Consider the following 7,644-nt stretch of genomic DNA (forward strand, 5'->3'; position numbering starts at 1 on the left):
AAAGTTAACGTTACACCCCTATACCCCAATAAATCCAATAGTAGACCCGAAAATGAATCCTAATTCCAATCATGCAAGTTGGAATGAAAAGAATAAACACTGAAATAGATAGTGAAAACTCCCCTAGTTTCAGTGCCCGTGGAGTCACAATGTCTCCTCTGTGCCAACGAATTCCATCCACCTTAAAAGGATGTTGACTTTTCCTGGGAACTCTCTATATAAGTGAGTAAGGTCTTTGCTGTGGTCAATGGACATTCTTAAATCTACATAGAGACATGGAAAAACATTCAGAGTTATAACCAAACTGATGGAGAAGGATTTGAAAACAAAGGAAAGCAGCTTGCACCAACAATACTTTAAACAGGGGTATCATCGTAGTTTCAATGTGTTACGGTGGTGGCTATTTTTCCAATCGAATGAATAAGAGTACTCTTATCGAGCAAAATCAATAAATAATCTTCATGTTAAGAGGACCCCAAATCTGATGCCATCCTCTTAACTTGAAGTTTCTTCAATAGTATTTACCTGACGTGTAGTTCTGTTCTATATTGGTGATGCAATTCTCCATAAACTCCAGATGCATTTCTCAGCTGCGATGTCAGCCTCGAAACGTATTCCCATTGGGTTCTTCGAACTATTTATTTAGTCTAAAGGGATACAAAGTTAGGAGCCGATGAACTTCTCAAACGTTCATTCAATAAAAGCTGCAACTCACCAATCATGAAAAGAGTCAAAAACAACCTAGGCTGACGATTGCAGCATCCACTTTTGTATACAACTTTTAGAGTTCGTAAGGAGCCCTTTAGACTGGACAAAAGAGATAGATAAAATCATGAAAGCCACAAATGATTTATAATTAATCATACAAAATATAGATGCTACACAGTGAGTATTAATCCAATCCAGAAATAATTCTTCTGAAGGTGCATCCAGTTAAACTCCTCCAAACAGAACATCATGATAAACTCACAAAATTACAGATAATTGTATCAATTTAAGACCTTCGGGACATTTCTCTAATATTATTCCTTCACTGACCCAACTATACCATATTATGCTTCAAAAAAAAAAACCTCTTCCATATTCAAGTGATTCAGAATCTCAGATACACGCCTACAACGTTTGAATTTATTGTGAAAACATAAGCAGCGAGTCTTAAATACATACGGAAAAGTGCAGATCGAGCATTACTTTCTATTGAATAGATTTTGCACATGAATTATCTTTATTGCTTCAAAAATAAATGAAATATCTTTATGGATACTAAAATATTAACGTGCACTGTCCATAGATTATGTAAACACCATGTGCATTTATTATTCCTCGATGGAATCACTGCAGAGAAGTTACAAAGAGAACTCCCCCTCAACATTTCATTATCAGCAAGTAGATCAACAGGAAGGAAATGATTAATGGATATTTACCTATGCTTGTGTCATTCACATTGCAAACCGCCTCCTCATCTGTTCTGAAACGCAAAAGAGATGCAACAGGGCCAAATATATCTTGGCTGTGGAGGGGAGAATAATATGGAGTAGAAAGGAGATGTGCAAGTTGTGGCAAGATAACAAGGTATTAAAAACCCAGTCTGGAGTCTAAGCTTTTAAAAAAATTAACTTCTTTGATATTCATTCTTCACCACAAAATGATGGTTGTGGGTACTCAAAATACCTGCAGTTATGAATAAAGATTTAAATTTTAGAACAATAAACATGTAAACTTCTTCGCACCTCACTACAATCATTTGATGCAGATACCTAAAACAATCAAATAATTCAAACAAATATGCCAAATCCTTAACGGCATGCTTTGGTACTTTCAAACCGCAAACCCCAAACCTTAAAGCAAGATTGCTGTCGAGCAGTACCTTTTCGTCAACTTCACTGCTACTGTAAATAATTTCTTCTATATATTGTCCAAACAACACAACAAATGATGTTCCAATCTGTAGAGTTTAGATATTGCATTCTTCTTGTGCCAACTAAAAAAAAAACACATGATAAGTTTCACGAAGCAATCCAGTCCATCGATATTAAAACAACAAAACCCAGGATTGGCAGTCCTAGTCCTGACGTGATATACAAAGAATGAGATGAATTTAAGTTTCCAAAGATGATCTAATAATTATATCACCCTAACTTAATTTTTTATGCTTGATGGATATCTAGGTCAAAGACTCAAAGGTAAACATTAATCACTTTGTGCAAAAGACTTCAACTCCCTCTCAAAAATCCTTAAGTAATTCTTATTGGTTTGTAAATGTATTTTCCAGTGAGCGAGTCCTAGTTGCACAACATATTATACATATAGAACCCTTTTAGTTCTATAGCCATAAAGACATCAAAGTAAAAAGGTTTCTCGATTGTAAACAAAGTAGAAAAACAGATATCCCCAACAAATTTTAAATCTGGAAATGAATATCAAGGACTACCTCATATCATCGCAAAAAACGGACAAAGGAAAAGGCTAACCGTCCTGTAATGCAGTAGGAAGCTGAACCACTGACTCTGGTAGTAGATGGTTGTTAAAGAAACAAAGCCAACTGCAGGATGTCTCAACCACTCTCATTTTCAACATTTTCCCATAAACATGCCATTGTCGTCGTTGCCATTATCATCTTCCTTTCACTATTAATCCAAATTAATGATTGTACCATATGATATTTCTTATGCAAGGATTAAAATGGAAATAGAAATTAGCCACAAAACCCAAGATCAATCGAGCTTCAATTAAATAGTAGTAAAGTGAAGAACCTACGAAACTGAAGACTTGGATTGAGAGCTAGCTTCACCCTAGAAACAAAAATCTGATGAAATTACTCATTATTTCTCACTACACAAATCAAACATGATGAAACACCCATTGTGTTAGAAACAAAAATCAAACAATCAAACCAAACAGGAAAGCGCAGAAAGAAAATAAAATTGTATGGTGCTGGGTTAGTGCAGTCAAACTGTGTTGCCTGTGACTGTGAGCTAGTTGGTTTGGTTGGTGAAGTGATTTATATTTGTTGTGACTGAGTATTAAAGTACATATTGCCTAAGTTCAACAGTATCATAATGTACAATTATAGTAAAACCGGGAGTCGGTTAGCCTTTTATGTTGGTTTCCGTCTGCGGGAACTGAACCCACAACCCCGGGGCGGAATGCCACATGCTCTGCCAACTGAGCTAAGAGGGAAAGTAACCACGGGATAAAAGACTAATATATAGAGCTATGAGAGGGTATCTAGTTCTAATTTATCTAAATTCATGAAATATAAGTATATGAATAAGCACATATATCTCTAAAAATTGCTGACAGAGATCCCATACCTATCAAAGTTAGATAAAGCTTTTATTTCCTTCCCTCTTCGGTCATAGATGTTTCATTTTTCACAAACCATAAGCTCCATAAATTTCTAATCATCCACAAAAGTTAACAGACAATAGTGCAGCCTACCTTAATGATAAGTATTAGAGATACCAAGAACTCCTTGTCGAAGTATGTCATCACCCAGATTAATTAGCTTCAGTCACAGGGGTAGATCAGAAAAATAACAGTTAACTGCCTCCTTTACTGCGTACCCTCCGATAACACTTGGATCTGCATTCAAAAGAGATGTAAATGTAAGGCTTTTGTATCCTATCGCCATATTTTTTCTCTGCTGCATTTCTATACAGGTATTTCATGAATACAAAAAATGAATAGTTAAAAACCTCACCTAACCGTCACTAAAGGACCCATGTGAGGGGGATTCCACGACCCACAGAAAACATGCTAGCTAATCCTAGGAATAATAGATTTTCCTCTGTACTTGCGAGTTTCAAAAACCCACATGTCGCGCAAAAAAAATCTATCATTTCTTATGATCATATCCCACAAATTATAACATAAGCATCTCTGTAATTGGTGGAGCATACTCGCTTCCTGTACCGGAAAGTTTAAAATTACATTGAGCAGTTTGCTTGTGAGTTATTCATGCGCAAAAAAAAAAAAAAAAAAAAATACATTTCAGATCCCATAAATCGTCACATAAATATCTCTGTAATTGGTGGAGCATACTCGCTCCCTGTACAGCAAAGTTTAAGATCACATTGAGCAGTTTGGTTGTGAGTTATTCATGCGCATAATAATGATGAGATATGAGCATCTTTCCCTCGTATTATTAACTTAAGTTTGAAATTCTACTGATTTGACAAAGTATCAAGCCTATATCATTTGATAAACTCTTCTAAGCATAAAAAATACTTCATCAATTGATCCATCAAAAGATGCTAAACCAAGTTTAGCTGGGTGCATTTAGAGACTTTAAAGGCGAAGAGTTCAGATGCGTAACATCGCTACAATTAAAGTTAATCGATCTTGATTGATATTGATACATAACGATAACTTTACACAACCAAAAGCTCAAAAAAAGAAAACATAATATATTCGGCAATTTTGTTGATTTCTAAATATAAATGGATAACATATAAGACAAATGTTTAACAAACCTTGATGTCATAATAAGCAGATAATAATACTGTATGCCTATGTTACCCATCTTCATTTAATTGAGTTGCAAGTTGCAACATAAAATTTTGGACATTTTCAGATTTGCAAGCAGTACCTTGAAATGAAAGCTGGATAAGTGACTATAACATCTTAGACTTGATCCAAATTTAATGTAAGCCGAGGAAACTTATGAGGTTAGAAAAATAGATTTGATCATCACAATAAGCAGATAATTGCACTACACGCAACCCATCTTCATCTGATTGGATTGCAATTTTGGACATTTTCAGGTGTAGGATCAGAATCTCGCAGTAATAATATTTCAGCGAAATTATCAACAACACAACACAACAACGTCGCAGAACAAATTCAGAAATGATATAATAAACGACGTCAGCTAAAATCATGAGAAAGATGTGATGATCCTGCGAAAATTAGAGAGTTTGCGAGATTAACATTTGTAAGGTTGCGATAATGTCGCAAGCCATATCCGAAAATAAAGGACAGATTAGCTGTCATCCACTATGTATTTCCCTATAAATAGTCGCTCAACTGGGAAGAAAAGGGAGAGATCTTTTTTTGGGTGAGAAACAAGTAAATAGGAGAGAGAAAATCTAGAGCAAAGGTTATTCTTGATTCCTTTATCTTTTCTTGTAAGATTGTTCAAAGATTCATCAATAAAATTAAGATTGTTAATCTAAAATGAGCTGAATATTAGTGAAATCATATGGTGTAGTGTAGGATTTCCTGCAACTACATAATGGCACTAGAAACAGGGACCAGTTAAAAGAAAAATGATTAGAGTCAATGAAGATAAGAAAAGATTGGAGTGCAATATGATAACAAAAACAATGGTTAATGAATTCCATGAAAACATCAAAGGAAGAATACATAAACGAAATTTTGAAGGAAGGAAAGTTATGGCGGTAGAAAAGACATCACCCTTGAAAGATTGGGAAAAACAAAAAATCACATTCATGGCGGCAGAAATACCAAAAGAAAATTGGAACCACACATCTCCATTGGTTATTACAGTGCCTATTACGCGAAAAGAGAAGGAGACAACAACAAAATCCATGGGAGAATGGATATTGAACAAAACTTTAATCGATACAGGAAGTTCAGCGGATACAATATTCTATCATGCATTCAGGGGAATGTGATTTAAAGATGAAGAAATGTCCAATTCAACATATTTTGTTCATGCCTTTGGAAAATCCACAACAAAACCTAAAGGAGAAATAGTGGTACGAATTCCACTAAGAGAGTCGAAACACATGTAACACTATGCGTGGTGGATAGGGAATCACCATATAATATGTTGCTAGGAAGACCATGGATACATGCGATAAAAGCTGTAGTATCAACGTTGCATCAATGTATTAAATTCCCCACACCAAATGGAATAGGAGAAATCAGAGGAGACGTTGATAATGCGAAATTGTGTCATCAAATTGAAGTAAAGCATTATGAAGGACAAGCAAAAAGAATGTTTTTTTTTTGTAGAAAGTTGGCGAGGGAGGCAAATAAAGAAGAGGAATTTAGAGTATACATGATAAGGGCAAAAGAAGGCAAGGGAATACCCAGCGAAATTTTGGAAGAAGGAGAAGTACCTGTGAAAACAATAAAAGAACCAACACCAATGGGAGAATCCGAGTCCAGTTACACTTCCGCAGAACCAACAAAAGAAGTAAACGTTGAGACTATGGAAGAACCTCTAATATTGAGAATTGGAAACAATATGGATGTAGAAGAAGAAGAAAGAACTGTTAACCTTTTGCGAGAATATAAATATGTTTTCACAGGAAGTATGGATGAGATACCGGGAATAGATCCATCAATTGCATGCCACAAGTTGGAGATTAACAAGAATGTGAGACCATTTAAACAAAGAATAAGAAAAATCGCAACAGCATACCATTCCCAAATAGAAGAAGAACTACAGAAAATGCTTGATGCAGGAATTATAAGAGAAACTAAATACCCAGAATGGATAGCGAATATGGTCATTGTCCCAAAGAAAAACAAAGGAATAAGGATTTGCATAGATTTCACTGATTTAAACAAAGCTTGTCCTAAAGATAGTTTTCCTTTACCAGATATTCCTCAAATGGTGGAATCCGCAGCGGGAAATGATAGGGTATCGTCTTTAGATGGGTACAAAGGGTATAACCAAATCCCTCTCGCTTAAGAAGATCAAGAACATACTGCTTTCTTCGCTCCAAGAGGTTTATATTGTTACACGAAAATGCCATTTGGTTTGCGAAATGCGGGAGCGACATATCAAAGAATGGTAGAGAAGGTATTTGCAAAATGGATACACAAAACATTAGAAGTATACGTGGACGACATGTTAGTAAAGAGTAAAGAAGACAAAGACCATGTACAGGACCTGAGGGAGATTTTTGAACAAATGCGGCGATACAACATTAAATTGAATCCCGAGAAGTGTACTATTGGAGTTGCATTCGGGAAAATTTTTAGGCTACATTGTATCAAAAGAAGGAATACAGGTTGATCCAGAAAAAGTGCAAGCAATTCGTGACATGCCAACACCAGCAACGATAAAAGATGTACAGAAATTGAATGGACTTCTAGCTTCGCTGGGGAGATTCATCTCTCGATCATCAGACAAATGCAAATATTTTTTCGATATACTCAAGAAGGGTGCGAAATTCAAGTGGACTGATGAATGAGAAAAAGCTTTTCAAGGGATCAAAGAACACCTTATGAATACAACCATTTTACAAAAGGCAGAATCAGGAGAAGAATTATTGATCTATCTTGCGACGTCGTCGCATGCATTAAGTGGCGTGTTATTGCGAATAGACGCATGAGTGGAGAAACCCATTTATTACATTAGAAAAACTTTTAATACTGCCGAGAAGAATTACTCAAAGATTGAGAAGTTGATCTTAGCATTAGTTTATGCATCATTTAAGCTCCGCATATATTTTCAAGCGCACAAGATAAAGGTATTAACAAAAGTACCAATTGAATCAGTGATGAAGAATTCTAAAAGATCAGGAAGAGTGGAGAGATGGAATGCACAAGTAGGCCACTTTGATATTAAATATGAAATTTTGTCTTCCCCAAAATCACAAGTTGTTGCAGATTTCTTGGCATAATTTCCTTTAGAAGAAGATGACGCGGTAGAAGAAATGATGG

At 35.5% G+C, this 7,644-nt stretch overlaps 1 long non-coding RNA gene across 1 annotated transcript; it reads right to left on the reverse strand.

The window, feature by feature from the left end:
- Window positions 1-1,328: 1,328 nt before the first annotated feature.
- Window positions 1,329-2,613, reverse strand: LOC113337901. The gene is made up of 3 exons (XR_003354493.1): window positions 2,432-2,613; window positions 1,868-1,981; window positions 1,329-1,671 (listed from the first exon to the last, which is right to left on the reverse strand). It is a non-coding gene; the product is annotated as an uncharacterized LOC113337901 (long non-coding RNA).
- Between the last annotated feature and the right edge of the window lie 5,031 nt (window positions 2,614-7,644).

Source organism: Papaver somniferum, unplaced genomic scaffold, assembly GCF_003573695.1.
Source record: "Papaver somniferum cultivar HN1 unplaced genomic scaffold, ASM357369v1 unplaced-scaffold_18, whole genome shotgun sequence".
Lineage (NCBI taxonomy): Eukaryota > Viridiplantae > Streptophyta > Magnoliopsida > Ranunculales > Papaveraceae > Papaver > Papaver somniferum.